General features: G+C 38.3%; 1 long non-coding RNA gene across 1 annotated transcript; it reads left to right on the forward strand.

Annotated features, from left to right (window-relative positions):
* Positions 1–1,636: 1,636 nt before the first annotated feature.
* Positions 1,637–4,279, forward strand: LOC116026112. The gene is made up of 3 exons (XR_004099780.1): positions 1,637–2,223; positions 2,619–2,680; positions 4,081–4,279. It is a non-coding gene; the product is annotated as an uncharacterized LOC116026112 (long non-coding RNA).
* The last annotated feature ends 15,042 nt before the right edge of the window (positions 4,280–19,321 follow it).

Consider the following 19,321-nt stretch of genomic DNA (forward strand, 5'->3'; position numbering starts at 1 on the left):
ACTTAATAACAACTATTCTTCCTCAAAAAAAATTATTTTGAAGCATCGGTCACTTATCCTATGAATGTCATAGCTTAAAGAAATATTTTTCGAACCTTAGTCTTACGAAAATGCCGAGGGGTTACACTATCCATCCTATAGTGGAAGGTAGAAATGAAAATGGAGGTGAAGTAAGGGATGAGAATGTGACGATTGAAGTTTGCTGATAGTTTTTGGGTAGGGTTGAGGTGTCAAATAATGTGAATGTATGTGTAAGGATAAAACGAAGAGTATATGACTCTCCGAGTGTCGGTCTCGAAGGAGGGACGTGGAGGTGTGTTAAGTGTTAGTGCTTTCGATTGATTGAGTCATGTGATGCATTGAGTGTGGTTGTGGGCGTGGTGAATGATGATTTAAAGGTATAGAGGTTCATAAGATTGTGCAATGTGAAAATAAAACAAATATAAGTAAACAAATGTAAGAAAATAAGGGATTGGATAGTGTTCATCTATGTTGCATCCTAGTGTGTTTCAAGCAATGGATAAATGGAGCAATGCCGTTGACTATTCAAGAGTGTGTCTACTTAGTCCTTTTCCACCTCTGTGTACTAGGGCTTCTTAGACTTAGGAGTGCCTTTTAGCAACCAAAGTTCTAAGAGACATTTTATCAAACACCTTAGCTACACACTTTCCTACTATTCCTTATGAATTCCGTAGGACTTATGATTGTCATAAAGCTTCAATCTCAACTCTAATCAAAGACATGATAGAGTTAAGAGCTCAATCTCTCATCTAGATTGACCAAATCCACACAAGATCTCATCAAAACAACAATCAATAGAGAAGAATAGAAATTCAACAAGCAAAGCAATTTAATCCAAAATAAGACATAAGATTATCACACTAACGACATAGCTTCACACAATCCAAGTCCTAGATTAAACTAGTCACACATATTCAAGAATTTTAGAACAATAGCTAATTCAATCTAAGAACAAGATAATAAAAATAGATTAAAATGTAATAGAGATCACCTAGTATAGAAGTGTATCCTTCAATCGAAGCTACAAGTCTTTCTTTACAAGGTGAAATTGTAAGGCTAAACTATCCTAAAAACTAAGAAATGAAAAATTGCCAAAAGGAAGAACTCCCTCTGAAATTCTATCAAGGTGCCTTAAATAGTCTCCGGAATTTCGCCCTAAAAAATCTTTTCGCGCAGTGCTCCATCCACGCCACCCACACGCGTGGTTGCATGCGTGGATTGTAATACCCCGCATTTCCCTACTACTCTTTTGAATATAATAAGAGGTTATTCTCTTATTAAATAATTACTAAAACTATTTTAAATATAATTATTTCATAGTGGGCTTGGAATAATATATTTTCATATTATCTTACCACTAAATATCCCTAGCCCAACATATCTATGTATTTCATACTATGAATTATTAGTGAGCCCAGATGATTTATGTTTTACATTCTATGTCCATAACTATATAATCTAATGATTGGTCTTGGACCCAACCCAAGAACTTGGCCTAATCCACTTTCTAAATACAACCTTGACCCAAATAGTAACCCTACCCTATTTGGAAGTCTACTCTTTCTATGTATAGTATATACGTATATATTATATGTTTTGGACAGCAGCCAAGATTTTCCCCTTTCCTTTATCGCCCCTAAGCCTTCTCCTCCTCTTTCATGCCATCCTCGTAGCAGCTGGTGGAAGTGGACGACAGCAGCAGCGACGGGCTCGGACTGCCTTCCCCGACGATCGGGCAGTAGCGGCGTAGCAGTACCCTCTCCAACGCAGCGTTTTCCTTTCCCTCGTGGCATGTGGAAGTAGCAGCCGACGATCTCCATTGCTCTTAGCGAGCAGTACTGCAGCGATGGCAAGTGGCGAAAATGACGTTTCCGTGGAAGCCGCCCGCGAGTGTTCTCCTTCCAGTGGGCGGCTATGGCGTCGACGAAGCTTGGGGATCGGCGGCAGCATCTCTCCCTCTTGCTCCTTGTTTTCTCGACGGGCAGTGTGGACCAGCGGCAAGGGCGTGACTCGGCAGAGCATCGATCAGATCAGCACCAGCGTTCTTTGGACCTTGAGCCTCCTCCCGGCGTTTCCCCTGTTTCGCGATGCATCTGGTGGCGTAAGCTGGCTGGCGATCGGTGGTGGCACGCGGTGGTGATGCTAGCGGCAGCGGCGACAATGGTCTTCTCTCCCTCTACCATGGATTTAAATAACATTAAGGTAACCCCATAAGTAATTATTAAGATTAATTATAGTTAGTTATAGTTAGGTGCTAACGGTGGTTATTAATGGCTGATGTTGTTCATTATGTTAGTAATCGTTGTTGTTAGGGCTTACATTAGTAGTTAGCACCCAATGATTAAGATTTACAATAATCATGGATTGTCATTACTATTCGTATATGATTAGGATTATTGGGTACATTATAGTTTAGGTATTAATCATTGTTATGATCAGTATAGCCCAACTAGTAGTTGGTCGTTGACTATGGATATTGGCTTAAGGTGAGCATATAACTGATCATTAGGCTGATGATTACCATGGACAACTAGGAATATTAATATCGTTATTATTAGTAGTCGTTAGTGACAGTTTTAGAGTTGATTAATTCTCAGGTTCATAAATTGTGGACATGCTTTTGATTGGTGATTGCTTTTGGATTAATACGCTTCAAGAGGTAACCATCATGTCTCACAAAACTTATTTTACACTCTTGATCTATATATATGATTTGGTGTTGGAATCTTGAAATTTCTTGGAATTATAGCTTTGTTGATGGTCTGTGAACCTTTGTTTGTGGATTGTTGGACTTGTGTTCATCATCCTTTGTATCTAGATGTGTGTGAGTAATTCTTGTTATGGATTCCATGATTTATTGGCTTCTAAGATGCATGATCTGTGTATTCTGAACATGATTCGTATTCTGGAATGATTCATCGCATGATCTGTTCTGTCTGGGGAGTGGGGTTGCACTTACGGTGCATGTTGGCGGAACAATGTGCCCCGCCAACACGTTCCGCAAGGGCAAGGGCGGTAGCTTGTGGTGGAGAGCAACGGTCCGCTGATCTTTTCTGTCTGTTCGTGCGTCACAGTCCAGCGGAGCAAAGCATTCCGTTGATGTGTTCCGTCAGTTCATTTGTAGTTCTGATCCAGTGTCTGTTTTTGCGATCCTTGAACTCTGTTTGATTCCTTTTGACTCTGGAATGTGTACTGAATCTTTTGTTGAGTATTCTACTTTGATTCTTGAGTATCTATTCATGATCTTTAGTCATCGATCTTGATTTATTGGACTAGCATTGCTAGCTTATTCTTTGATTTCTATCCTGAGTATGCACTGTGTTGATATTCTGAAATAAACACTTTTGTTGGGTGATTCTTTGGGGATGAATCTGTGTTGTTATGTGGAGACTTTGACTCCTTACGAGTATCTCCTTATCTTGTTGAGTCTTTGATATTCTTGTTGGGCTTGGTTGATGGAACTATGGTTTATTTGTGATGGTATTGTTTGGAAGGGTATTGTATGCCTTCTTATTTGGGCACGTGTGCCTCTGTAATTGGGAGTTGGGTACCTCTGTGATATGGGCTTGTATGCCTCTACATTTGGGCTTGTTGCCTCCGTGTTGTGATATGGATGAGGTGGTTAGTTTCTATGGTGGTTATTGTTATTTGGGGATGGTGGGTTGGTTCTTATCTCTAGTATGATGATAGGATCGTTTTCCTTGTAATCTTTGATAGAGGTTGTACCTCTGTTGTGTTTGTTATACCTTGATATGTCGGTTTGGTTGGTTCCCTTATGCTCATTCTGTTGTTATTATGATTCAATTGGTATTTGGTGTATAAACTTGATGTTTATGCATTCGTGTTGGATGTTGGTTGTACTCGAAGAGTCTTGGTTTATTGCTTATTCAGCGTGTTGTTGTTGAGTATCCGATTTAAATACTGAACAGTTTGTTGGTGTGTATATTCTATATGGGTGTGTAAACTTATTTACAAACTTACTATATATGTATGTTCTCACGAGTGTGAGTGGTGGTTGCTTAGCAGTATTTTGCTAATGGTTTCTTACATGTTTTCCAGGTATGGAGTAAGTCTAAGCGAGAGCGCGTTAGAGCTTTATCGTTCTGAGGTCAGCTTAGACTAGTTTATGTTTGTTTAGACTTGGTTTTGGGCCTGTGTGCCTATGTTGGGACTATACACCTTTGACTAGTATTCTTGTTGTTACGATGATTTGAGGATTTATGTTTTATTCAGTTTCAGTTTTTGGATAGCCTGTGCATCTAGGTTGTGTTTTCCTTACCTAGATGTGACATGATACCCCTTAAGTTATAAATCGCTTCCACTATGTTGTGTTTGGAGTCTCTCAACTCTAAGCGATTTCTTCGGCTTGACGATTTGATCACGACACTCTGACCGATTGACAAATCTTGACCTTGCTTCTTACGCAACATGAATCTAAAACTCTCATAAGCTTCACTTCATAAGCTATAGCCCACACAACTTTACGGCTACCAGAGGGCCGAAGGCGACGAATCACAAATATCCTTATCTTGGCATCGAGACCTCTTGCTCTTTTAATCGTACAAGATCTTATGAGGAGTCTTTTATTTACTCGACTGGTAATCATCGTTGTAGAATGTTTTAATCAAGTCTTGGTATTCTTCTTACGATTCCTGCAGGTTAATAGCACGAACATATCTCAACTCGTTTTCCCACTCTTCAATGGTCCTTCTTGTTAGTTATCCAGAGGTAGTGGAATGCAACTCTCAACTTCAACTTCACGTCTGACGCGATCAATGGCACCTTTGCGTACTAGCTCGGTAGACCAAATTTTCTACGAGAATCCATTAGTAGTCGGTCCAACTCCACTTAGGAAAATCTGAGGATTGAGCTAGCCTTTAGGTTCGCTTCTGTTGGTCTTGATCTTTTGACGGTTCGGTCTTCTACTAGCTTGCTTAGCTACTCCTTATGTCTTTCTTTCTTAAGTCCTTATACAAGATACCACTTTCAAGGTGTGCCAGATAGGCCGCACGAGGCTCTTACTTCCTAATTTACTTCTTAGTATCTCCGCACTCCATGGGGTCGGACAACTTGTTGATGGCGTTTCTTCTTATCTTCGGGGTCTCGAAGGTCCAAGCTATCCTCTTCACTTGTATTAGTCTTCATTGCCTTCAAGGTTGCAACTTCTAACTTGTTCCTTCGTAGTTTCTTCAAAGGTAGGTAGGACTACCTTAAGGTCTATAACATCCCGACCTCGCATTCCAATTCTTCATGCAACTTCAATTCTGAGCTTAGCTCATACGAGGCTCTTCATTGCTGATCTGGAAGTTCCTTCTTGGCGTGCTTTAACTCTTTATTGGCGCGTCAACGTCCGCCCTTGCCGTTTCCTCATAGCCGAGGGTCTTCGAGTTTCAGTCTTCGGGCTCCAATCGCTTTCTTTTTATTGTGTCGAACTTCAGCTGCACAAGATTTATTCTTCAAGTCTTGAGGTTAACGAAGATCTTGCAGACGATGCTACACACGCGAAGACGCCAATCCCGGGGAACGTAGATTGCTACCGTTGACTCCGAGCTGCGAGTAGATTAGCCTTCTTCAACGAGCCGCCCGATCTTCTTAATGTCTAGACACATACAGTGCTACCCACCGTTTCGCATCAACTAACTTCTTATTCCTAGTCTAAAGCAGGCTCTTTAACAAATCTAAAACGAAGCAACTTATCTAAAAGCGATTAAGAACTTACCGGGAAGACGCGCCCGCAAGGTACGATAGCCACAAAGGCAAGCTATAAACAACAAGGTTAACAAAGCACAAATAACTTAAACAAACAAGGCGTGTCCTCACCGCGATTCCTAGAATTTACACATCCTAGGATTCTCAACCACCTTAGTTTCTACTGATCAAGTCCTAGAGTCTCAAGTGTTCAACCCTAGGATTTTTACTTAGACCTCAACACAAGCTCTGATACCAACTGTGACACCCCAACTTTTCACAAGCTGAGATAGCTTAAAACTGTAAATATAAAAGCTGCATATCTCAACAACTACTCATACTATAGCGGAAGCGATTTAAAACTTATCAGGTGTCATGCCACATCTAGGTAAAACACAACCTAGATGCACAGGCTATCCAAAAACAAAACATAAGATCCTCAAACATAACTGTAACAAAACTAGTCAAGGTACATAATCCAAAACAAAGGCACATAGGCCCAAAAGGAGTCTAAAACATCATCTAGTCTAAGCAAGCATAACATAGCTCTAGCGCGCTCTCGGCTTAGACTACTCCATACCTGGAAAACATTTAGAAAACCATTAGCAAAAGAATACTAAGCAACCACCACTCACACTCGTGAGAACATACATAATATAATAAGTTTGCAAATAGGTTTACACACCCGTATAGAATATACACACCAACGAACTGTTCTTTAATTAAAACGGAGACTCAACAACAACAAGCTGAATAAGCCATAAACCAAGGACTCTCCAAATAACACCAATATCCAATATGAATGTACAAGGCAACAATTCTATAACGGAATACCAACTAAGTCATAACCTCAACAGATTACTCACAAAGGAACAACCAAACCACAATATATCAAGGAATAACGGATAACGAACGAGATACAACTCAACTAAAGAACCATAAGGAACCAAACAAATATCATACCAAAGATAAACACCAAACCATACCCTCCAACCACAATACCAACCCTCATACCAACCACCAAACCAAACCTAGCACACAAGGCATAAAACCCAAACCATAGAGGCAAAAGCCCAAACTGCAAAGGCAAATGATGCCCATACACCTCCAAATGATGCCCAAACACAGAGGCAAATGATGCCCATAGCTAGTTCACCCTCAACAAGCCAAAAGATACTCAAAGGACTCACATCTCCACATCCAACCTCAAACTCATCCCCCAAGAATAATCCACCCATAGTGTTCATCTCAGGTTATGAACACAACATACACTCAGAGAATATAACCAAGGATTTAACCAACCATACTAACTCAATAGACCAAGATAATTAATCAAAAGACATGAATAAATACTCAAAAACCAAGGTGGAATACTCAACAAAACATCCAAACAAGTTCCAGAATCAGAGATGAATCAACAAGGCAACAGATCACAAAACAAGCTACTGGAAACAGAACTCCAACTGAACTGGCGGAACTCAGTGGCGGAACACCTAGTGCCGCCACATTCCTCCGCAAGAAGGAGGCGGACAACCTTGGCGGAAGACCTCCCTCCGCCATCCCTCACCGCTACACACTTGCGGAAGACCCTAGCGGGACACATTATACCGCTAGAGTGCACCGCAAGAGTGATCCCAACGCACAACTCCCAGACTCGAATCAGAATACAAAATGTTTATTCCAGAATGCAAAAATATGATCAGATTGCCCAGATTACATATCTCAGAAGCCAAATAAACATGGAATCCATAACAATAAATACTCATACTCATCAAGATGCAAAGGATCAAGAACACAAGTTCAATAATCCATCAAAATAGATCACAAATCATCAAGAACAAAGGCTAGATCAAGAAATTTCCATAGGATTCCAAATCACCAAGTATTATGCATAGATCAAGAGTGTAAAATAGGTTTTAGTGAGACATGATGGTTACCTCTTGCAGCGTATTAATCCAAAAGCAATAACCAATCTTAGGCTTGACCTAAAAGCAAGTCCACACTTATAACCAATCTTAGGCTTGACCCAAAAGCAAGTCCACACTTATGAACCTGAGAATCAAATTGAGTCCACATCCTTAATTACCAACGCTTATGTACTAATAATGATCCACATTACCTAGCCCTCAATCCATTCCCTAATGATAACCATTATTAATAATAAGCTAAGCCCTTAATGAATCGTAATTAGGCATTACTGATGATCCTTAGTACTGAGAGTATAACTAAACCATAATTAATCCTTAGACTAGCATAAATCAATAAGCTTAGTGATTAAATCCTAAGACTACCTCAATAATAAAATGCTAATAATACTGAGTATTAACTACCTACTAAGACCAGAGTAATGTAAATGCAAATCTCCAATTCACGCTACTGCCAACATCATCGATTGCCACCATTTATACGAAGCGCCGACCATCGCCGACGGAAGGGAGGAAGAGAGGATGTATGCCGCTGTTGGACTAGCGCCGCGAGGCCGCCGAGAGCAGGTTTGAGAAACGCCGCCAACAACCACCGCCGAGTGCTCTGCTTCGTAATGTTGCTGCCGTGCTCTGCCGTCTACCGCCGGAAAACAGGGGAGGTCGCCGAAGTTGCTCGCCGAACGGGGAAGGATGACGGGGAGGTCTGTGCCGCCAGAATGCTCCGCCACCATCGAACGCCGCTGTTTTGTTTGGCCGGGAGGAGAGTAGGGGACGCCACTGGAGCTTCATTGCTAAGCCTCCATTGCCAAGCTTGGTTCAGCTGCTGCGATGCCGGAGATAGCGGAATGCCGCCATGCATACCCGCTGGAAACGAAGGAAGAAGAACGGAGATGCTTGGCCGGAGACGTCGCACAAGAAGGCCAAGGTCGCCGGTGGTGGAAGTTGCTGTTGTGGCCACCATTGCCGTCCACCGGTGCTGCTTGTTGCTGCGCCGTCGACGATCGGAAAGGAGAGACGAAGGGAGACAAGGATCAAATTACGGATAGGGAATAAAGGGATGAATCAGCTGCAATATTCATAATATGCTATATATATAGTAGGTAGGTTTCCATTTTGGGCTAAATCATTTATGAAAGTTGGGTCAACTTTGGTTCAAGGCTAAAATGCATATACATATATGTACATAATTTCATTTGTGCTTAGAAGAATTATAGGAAATAAGGATTGAGCTTAAGGGTAATTTATTAGGTCCATATCCCTATAATGAAAATCATATAGTATGGAATATATATATCTATAGATATATTGGGCTAGAGTAATTTGGTAGCTCAATAATAATAGCTTATATGCAAACGTATTGTTTCTAAGCCCATTAGGAAATAATTATATTTAAGAAATCATTCTAATAATTATTTAATAAGAAAATAATCCCTTATTATATTCAAAAGAGTAGTAGGGAAATGCGGGGTGTTACAAATAAGAAACAACAATAAATTGGAGAAGATGATGGCATTGCATTGAAGTCTACTTAAAGATCAAGAAAAGGATGACATCAAGAAAAATAATTAATTAACCAGTAAATCTGTACAGATGGAGTGGTTAAGAGCTTAATTTCTCTATGGCAAGATCAACGATCAAATCTCATTATAGGGAGTCAAAATTACTAAATTAGAGATGCCCTTTAATTAAGGGATGACAGAAATATATATATCCCAAAGGGAAGAAATATGAGCTAAAGTTATAAGTGGAAAGGGTCAAGATTGAAGCAATATTTTGAAGATCAACTTTGCGTGGACTTAGGGCTCAGTAAACAGCCGAAATACTTTTAATGTCTCACATAACATTAAAAATATAAAATTCTATTCTAGACTAGAAAGGCTATGAATCTAGTTGTCTCACATAACATTAAAAATATAAAATTCTATTCTAGACTAGAAAGGTTATGAATCTAGTTGACAAAGATTCAAAATTGGTCAATACCTATAAATAGATGAAGATTTGAAGTAGTAGAGGACAATCGATCATACCAAGAATCACAAGCGAACAAAGTGCTAAATTTGAAATACTTAAGTGAAAAATTCAAGAGTGTTAATCTTCATCTGAGAGAGACTTGATCTACATTGAAGAATTCATTGAAAAGTCTCAAAGTTGGAAGAAAAGAAAATCTTGTTTTTCAAACAAGTGATTTCTCTATCGGAGTGTAGATAGGGGATCGTCACAAAGAAGTGTGAAATCCTAGAGTAGTGCTGGAGGCACTAGTTGAAGCATGATTAGTGTGGGCTTGATGATCAAAACACTAGGTCAAGGAAGAGCGTGATTAGTGCGGGATTGGTGATCACACTAGATCGTGGAAATTCATTGTATCTTAACCAAGGAATGGTGGATATAGTAAATTCCTCCTGGAGATAGGAGAGAGTGGAGTAGGAGGATTACATACACCACAGAACTACTATAAATTTCTTATATTCTTTATTGCTTTACATTATTTATTTATGCTTGCTTGATTTACACGTGAGACACACACTACACATTATTTATATTTCGCTGTGCACAAGACACTGACAAATTGTTAAGTGTTTTAGTTTTAATATTGGCTTAGAAATTTTGAATTGGGGAAAAGTCTACTCACCCCCTCTAGACTTTTCCTTATCTCTTTTGAAACCAACAACAAGGGAGTGTGAAATCCTGGTGCAGTGCTAGAGGCATTGGTTGGGGCGTAACTAGTGTGGACTTGGTGATCAAAGCACTAGCTTACGGAAGTAGTGCTGTAAGCACTAGTTGGGTCGTGATTAGTGTGGGCTTGGTTATCAAAGCAGTAGATCACGAAAATTCATTGTATCTTGTAACCAAGGAGAGAGTGGAGTAGGAAGATTACATACACCTCCGAACAACTATAAATTTCTTGTGTCTTTATTGCTTTACATTATTTATTTATGCTTGCTTGATTCACATGTGAAACACACACTACATATCATTTTATATTCCGATGTGCACAAGACACTAACAAACAGTTAATTGTTTTGGTTTTAATATTGGCTTAGCAAGGTTTTTAACTGTTGCCTTCTATATAAGACAACGGTTAAAAACCGTTGTCTATTAAGTGTTGTTGAAATCGGTGTTGTTGAAAGTCATGCACATAAACAATGATTTTTAACCGTTGAGACGGAGCTTAGCAATGTGCAGTGCGAAGTGTTTTTTGGGGGAGGGTTTGGTTTAAGTGTGTAAGTGGGAGGCGGGAATATATATATTTTTTTGTTTGAGAGGGAGTTTTTTTTTAGGTGTGTAAGTCTTTCATTTTTTTTAAACTGGAAGTCTTTCATTTATTTTGTCTTATTTTTTTAAATAATTTTTTTTTTTAAGTAAGTTTTCCTTTGTTTTTCTTTTCTATATTAAGTAATTATCTGCAATATGATTTTTTAAGTATGTAATAAAAGTATAATTATCTAAGTGTACTGTCGTTTAAATTAAAAATAATCGTTGTACTTAAAAACAATATATCAACGACAACGGTTAAATAAAATTATTATCTTTATAAAAAATACACAAAGACAACAGTTTTACAAAACCGTTGTTTTTAGGTGTTGTGTATTCAAGTGCGTTTAAAGACAACACACAAACGGCAACGGTTGAATAAAATCGTTGTATTTTTTTTTTAAAAAAAGGACGCGTAAAGACAACGATTGTCAAAAAACCATTGTCTTTGTAGTGTTGTGTATTCTAGTGCACTTAAAGACAACACACCAATGACAACGGTTAAATAAAATTGTTGTCTTTTATAAAAACAAAATGAACATAGACAAAGGTTTTTGAAAACAGTTATCTTTAAAGTGTTGTGTATTAAAATGCACTTTATAAAAACAAACCAACGACAACAGTAAAATAAAACTGATGTCTTAAAAAAGAAAACGGGCGCACAAAGACAACGGTTTCAATAAACTGTTGTTTTTGAAGTGTTGTCTATTCAAGTTCGTTTAAAGACAACACTCAAACGACAACGGTTAAATAAAACCGTTGTTTTAAAAAAAATGGGTGCACAAAGACAACGTTTTCAATAAATCATTGTCTTTGAAGTGTTATGTATTCAAGTGCACTTAAAGACAACACACAAACGACAATGGTTAATTAAAATTGTTGTCTTTTATAAAAAAAAAATGCAAATAGACAACGGTGTTAAAAAATTGTTGTCTTTGAAGTGTTTTGTATTAAAATACGTTTAAAAAACACACCAACAACAACGATTTTAGAAAAAAAAAAGCGGGTACACAAAGACAACGATTTCAATAAACCGTTGTCTTTGAAATGTTTTGTATTCAAGTGTGTTTAAAGACAACACACAAACGACAACGGTTAAATAAAACCATTATTTTTTTAAAAAATAAAAAATAAAATGCGCAAAGACAACGATTTAAAAAAACCGTTGTCTTTGTAGTTTTGTGTATTCAAGTTCACTTAAAGACAACACACCAACGACAATAGTTACATAAAACTGTTGCATTATATTAAAAAAATACACATAGACAACGTTTTTTTTTTAAATGCACAAAGACAACTAAAGACAATGGCTCGGTAAAAACCGTTGCCTTTGATAAAAGTATTATGTCGAAGACAATGATTTTGGACAAAATTGTTGTCTATGTGCATTTTTCTTGTAATGCTTCCTTGAGAAGTCGGTCGGCCAATGGCCTTTTCAAGCCTTAGAAGAATATGATGGTGTTGGAGTTATTGTCAGGAGCTGACTAGTCGCCCTTCCTCGCAAAGCTGGTCGACAACTGGCCTTTTCAGGCCAAGGAGAAAAGGGGGTTTGATGTTTCAGTCAGGAGCTGACTAGTCAGCCTTCCTTGAGAAGTCGGTCGACCACTGGCCTTAGAAGAAAAAGACGAAATTAGAAGAGTAAGCAGATGAAAAAAAAAAAGAAGCAAAGATCAATTTATTCATATCATACAAGGCGGAGAGCTACATCAGATTACGCCCTTAACTCGTTCTTAGGAGGGCGAGGATCACACTTGTAGGGCCTAACCCGATCCACGACTTCTAGGGAAGAAACAGGAGAATCTGGTGGTGTGGCGACACGCACCTCTTCCTAGAAAGGTCGGAAGGCTGGTGAAACACCACTCAGGGAATTTTGGTCGATTATTCCTTGCATCTATGCCAAAAAGGCCATGTAGTCAGGATTTGCCAGTTGATCTGCTTCCCTCCCAGGAAGCGCTTCAAGTCGCTCTTCCTCGTTAGAAGGGATCATTGAAGAGGTAGCCCAGTAGATGGCCGCCCTAAGCTGCCCGCTGTGCTCTCATCTTCTAGAGTCGAGCCCGCTCGGCTGGAAAACTGCCTGCCAGATCTCTCGTCGCGCTCCTCCGTGCCCTTCTTCGGCCCCATGATCAGGAAGGAAAAAACTTCGAAAATTTTAGAGAAGATAGTCATATTTATTGGACAAAAAATGGACTTGGGACAAGAAAAAGGACCTATGCCTAAGGTCACACGCACTACGCACGAATGACCATGATAAGACACTTCGTAGCTTGTCAGCCCCTTGGAAAAGATAAAAGAAGCTCTACAATGGATTAGACTAACAACCCTCAAATGATGTGTGGATTGACATGGGAAAATCCCGAGATAAAGCCAGACTAGCTAGGTAGCTAGGTAGTCTGGATAGGCATAAAAGATACTTAGCAAAATAGGAAAGCATGCAAGCAAAAATAAACGCAATTGAAAGGGGCAAAAGAAATCGTATTTCAGGGCAAAAAAGCCTCAGCAGAGGAAAAATGCAAAAGGGAGAGGCATGAAATAAAACTACTAGGTTATCCTAGCTGGTTGATGGGCTAGTAGTCCCCTCCGTTGGTTTAGAGGCGAGGTCAACTAGGATAGTAGCAGCAGTCGGGCGACGCCTCACTAGGCCGCCGGATGTATCTTTGTCCTCCCCCAGGTCAAATAGTCTAGATGTGAAGCCCTTAGCCAGAGTTTGTTGATTGGCAGTCGAGTCCAAGTACTCGATGTCCAAAGGAATCTGTGGACCGCCATCTCGTTCGGCAGCCTGATGGTCCAGGATTGCGTCCCCCTGGTCAAATGCAGGAGTAACTGAGTGCTATTGTATCTCCTTAAGAATGGCCGGGAACCTGTAGTTCTCGAGATTGAAGCCTTCGTAGTGACTGGCTAGGGTAGTATAGATCATCTTCTGCGTGTCCGCCAGGCCCATCTCGGCCGAGAACTTCAGTCCCTCCAGGGTAGCCAACCAGTCCTTGGCTATTCTCTCTATGCGCTTTCGGGCATATTGCCCCACATCTCTCTAGAACTCTTTCGAATCTTTTTAGGTAGTCAACGCAACTAGCCAATTGGTCCGAAGGTCCAGCGCTCGCTGCTCAACTTCGAGTGCGGAGTTGGCGATGGCTAGCTTGAAGTTCATCTCCTCCACCTGTTTGTCGTGATTGGCCCGAGCAGCATGAACGACTTCTAGCTTAGAGAGGATGGCCTTTTGGCGCTGGCGGAGTGTGAGTTAAGACATCAGTGATTGCAAGCAAAGAGAGATTAAAAATCGAAGAAAATTGTTAACTATGAAAAAGGGAAAGAAACTAGCTAGACGGAATGAGTACCTGGTAAGTGCGATGAGCGGCCCCAAGCAGAAGGTCCTCAGCATCTAGCCCTTCAACGAAGTCTGGGACACGATGGAAGACAACCTTATCCAGCTATTCACCCACATGATATTTTCCCTTGTGGATTGCTTCGTTCTCGTTGGCCTCCAGGCCGACCAGTATACTCTTAGCAGCCGGAGGCTCGACTATAGTTTCACTGGGTTGTTTCCTCCCCGACCGAGGAGCAAGAGGCACCGCCGAGGAAGTTAGCTCTCTCCGTCTGGTAGATATAGCAGTCCGGGCGGTAGCAGTCGGGGATTCATCGATGACTAGTGGGACCGGGCTGCGTGCGCTTGGGGTGGTGTGGAGCCAGTAGTTGCCACACCTTTTCCCCTCTCAGTGACAATCAAGTGGGCAAATCCTTGTGCATGAAGAAGTGCTTTGCGATCAGTCATGGTAGCAAAGGCGGGCGATTGGTCGTCCTCTGAAGAAACCGCTACTTCCAAATCGGCGGTGGCCACTGTGGTGCGAGAGAGTGGGCGATGGGCAATCAGCTCGTCGTGCTCAACCGCTACTTCCAAATTGCTAGACGACTGCTCAATGTCGTTATTGCGTAAAATAAAGGAAGTAGAAAAGCATGAGGAGCGTAAACAATAGACAAGCAGTCAAGGAAAGAGTAGAAAAGAAGCAAACATGTGTTGGTCGCGCCTGCATGCAGCAGACCAGCCTTTTGCATGGCACTTAGGTGACACCAACGACGAGCCGAGCAGGGTTCTCTCTCAACTAAAGTCCTGACCAGCTGCACGAAGTCAGGTGTGCATGGCGGCCTTTTATCAAGGCGATAGCAGGCGGCCGCCCAAGTGAGAAGAAAATCGAAGGCTAGGTGTGGTGCAACTGGTCTGACAAAGAAGAACTCCTCTTTCCATCCCTTGTGAGAGGACTCCAGCCTATCCAGGAATTTTCGACCATCCCGGGAACGAATCTTAGCTTATCCGGGGGCCACAATACCGACCGCGGTCAGTTGAAAAAGTTGGTGGAAGAGGGCTAGAGAAGCCTTATCTTGAGGCGATGAAGAACATCGAGGAAACTGATCAGTAGGCGATGCGATTAAATTTTCATAACCCTAAGATTAAATATCTCCATAACACTAACCCAAAAAGGATACATTGGAACTCTAAGCCCATGGTGCACAGGACTGCAAAAATATATACTATGGACCCGGGGTGGACTCGTTTTCAAAATACACAATATTAATTTACATGTTGAATGTTCACAATTTGAATTGTGAACATTTAGTATGTAAATCACAATTTCAATATTAAAAATACACAATTTAGGACTAGGGTCCACCCACCTTGCAAGGTGGACCCTAGTCCATGGTATAACAATTGATAGTGGCAAATTATACCATGAACCAAGGTCTATCTTGCATTGTTGGTCCTGCAAATCTGTTCCAAAAATAACATTCAAATTCTGTACATGTAGTTAACCGGTTTTGTTACCTGCAAACAAATTGAAGGCACATCACATGATAATTACATACACGTAACATGATAATTACAAATACATAAATCGTTATTTGTAAGTACAAAATTTATTAATTGCCGACACATAACATGTTAACCAACATCTTATGTGTCTACAGTTAACATATTCTGTACTTGCAGTTAATAATTTAATTATGTGTCTGTAGTTATTATGTTATATCATATATGTCATAATTACCATGAGCGCCTAGGGAGCGCCTAACGATTTTTTCAACCATGGTTATATGTCATAATTACCATGTTATGTGCCTTCAATTTGTTTACATGTACATAAATTATTAACTACATGTACAGAATGTATTAACTGCAAACACATAATTTTTAGATCGGATTTACAATGCGATATGAACCCTGATCCATGGCATAGCAATTGGCAAATAGGCTGTGGGCTAGAGTTCTTTTTTTTTTTTTAACAAAAACAAAATAATCACTCTCTTATCTATCTACAATCTTAATAAGAGCCAATAAAGTTAGGGCTCTAACAGAAAGAAAAAAATGTTGGTGGTAATTATTTACTTAAACGAATCGTTAATATTGTTTTTATTTTAGTAATTTTTTATGATTTTCATTCTTTACCTTCTATTTTATTATTTTCTTCCCTTAAATAACACCACATTTCGTTTAATTAGTATAAACTTTAGTAATGGAATATTCCATTAAATTTTAACTTATCCATTAATTTCTATAAGAAAGGTTTTAGGTTCGAACCGCATCCCAATCAGAGTTGCATATTTGTTAAACATATACTACGAATATGTTAGAGTATATTAGTGAAAAGTGAGTACCCCGCTCTATTACTCTTATTAAAATAAAAATAAATTAGTAACTACAAAAAAATATATACATATGCACTTCTTTAATTTAGAATTCGATGTTTACAATGCCTTTATTAAAAAAATTTATTCATTATCAAAAAATTTAAAAAGAGATATAATTTCATTAGTTATATTGTCTTTATTTTCTATAATAAAAATTATTCATTATCAAAAAAATTAAAAAGAGATATAATTTCATTAGTTATATGTCTTTTTAATATGATTTAAAATGTATAAACATTTATTACCAAAAGTAGTATTTATTTATACAATCATTTTTAGACTAAGTATTTAGACTAACGTTTTTACAAAATTGCAAACATTTATTTTAGTTACAATTATAATCAACCTATCATATGTTATCTTGCATTCATATACTTCATCAATCTATCATATATTATCTTGCATTCATATACTTTGAATTGCCAATTTAAATAAATGAATTCAATATTCAATTAAATATGCATGAACATCTCATATATAATCTTGAATTGTATTAATATACTTTAAAATATTTATTTAAAAATAAACATTAGACATTATCTTATTCGTGTGAAAAACTAGTCTTATTAATTAATAAAACTCAAACAATGCCAATTACAACGAAATAAGGAGAATATATCCGATTCCTAGGACCCGCCTTAGCTAGGGGTGAGAATAAGCCAGACCCCTTCATAGGGGCCTACGGCCTGGCCTACTTAGGGCCTAGTCAATCATTATTGTGTGGACCATGGTCCACACTATCAAATAATGTACATTCAATATAAAAATAATGTACATTGTATTTAGAGAATATACATTATTTGTGTACTGAATGTACACTATTTTTATAGTATAAAAATAATGTACATTCAGTACAAAAATAATGTACATTTAGTACATTAAAAATGTACATTTTAGTTTTCAAAAAAAAATGTACATTTTATCATGGTCCACACAGCTGTGTGGACCATAATTTGCCGGGCCTAGTATGGCCTAGCCTATTTAGTAAAAAGACCAGAATTAGGCCTAACTAAAAGTCTATTTAGTTAAAAAGGTCTAGGCCTATATTTAAAAGCCCGGCCTACAAACTCGCAGGCCTAGCCTATTTATATATATATATATATATATATATATATATATATATATATATATATATATATATTATAATATTTATATTTAATATTTAATTATTATATATTACATAACTACAACCGCTAATTCATAATACCCAAATCCCAAATACGACTTACTAATTAGTAAACAGTGTTAGATATTATTAGTTACTACTGCTATTATGCTGAATTGCTAATAATTAGTGTTATTAATGACTAGTAATAATTCTGCTAGTTGTTTAGTGTTTTTAGTTTACTAGCAATTAGTAAGTAGTAATACTAATGTAATATGAACCTACTAGTAATTGATTGCAAGATTTATAGATTTGTAGTAATACTAGTAATTAGTAAACAATGTATTGTTGAATTTTGTATCACGAACTTTCACTTATTAAACTTGTGGTGTTGGATATTGTATTATGAAATATGAACTTATAGTTTTGTCATTCATTATGAAATATGAACTAAGGTATTTTTTGTAATTTTTTACATGTATACTTTAAAAGGCTTTAAAATGTAGGTCTTAAATAGGTTCAAAGCCTATTTAGGATCTATATTTGAAGCCTTTTTAAAGGACTATATGTTAAATAGGCTTTTAAAAAGGTTTCAGGTCATGCCACGCCAACTGTAGGCTCAGGCTTGAGCCTAAAAAAAAGCTTACATACAAGCTCAGGCCTAGGCTCAGGCTTTAGATTTTCATCGCAGGCCCAGGCCTAATTTTCTAAAGCTCGACTCGGCCTAGCCTATTTCCACCCCTAACCTTAGCCTCGAAGAAAAACTGAAACGCCCTTTAACACAAAAATGACTAAGTAGTAAGTATAAAGAACCAAAACTTAAGCAAATAAAATAAACTCTAGAAAAGTAATCTAGACTAAGCAAAATAAATGGCAAATACACGGACTTGTAGAAGACGTCAAGCGCCACCTCCAAGTCCACGCTAGCCCCCTGGTGTAGTTGTTATACTAGGGTCCACCTTTGGGACCTGTTTTTGCATGTTGCATAATTGCACCACCCAAATAGGGACAAAAACAATTAACTATGTATAGAATTTGAAGGCTATTTTTGAAACAAAATCCACAATATAAGTAGATTTTGGTCTATGATATAATTTGCTCCTATTTGCGTTCACCACGCCACCACTGTACCATAACTGTTTTTGCATCACTAACCATGCATACAGCTCACCTCCGCCATCATATATCCCTTCATTCCAGGGACGGAACCAAAGATTTCTTTCAGTGGGGGCAAAACATTAAAACAAAAGAGATAGTTTAAAATTAAAAAAAAAAACAGTTAAAGAATATAATCATAAAATATTATTGAATATAGGCGAAAAATAAACGCATCAAAACTTTTTAAAAATATTCATATCAAAATAGGAAACATAATTAATTCAAATAGAAAACACATTATAAATTAAGCAACTTTGTTAAAGTAATATATAGGAATTGAACTACTAACCTCTCATATCACAAACACACATACATCTATTAACTAGTCCAACTAACCTCTTGTTTATATATATATATATATATATATATATATATATATATATATATAGAGGCTATTGCTCCTTCCGGTCATCAATTAAAACATCCTAAAATTACCCCCGATAAATACTCCCTCCAAATAATTGGCCTAAAAATCAGTATTTTAACAAACAACCCC

This window comes from Ipomoea triloba, chromosome 7, assembly GCF_003576645.1.
Source record: "Ipomoea triloba cultivar NCNSP0323 chromosome 7, ASM357664v1".
Lineage (NCBI taxonomy): Eukaryota > Viridiplantae > Streptophyta > Magnoliopsida > Solanales > Convolvulaceae > Ipomoea > Ipomoea triloba.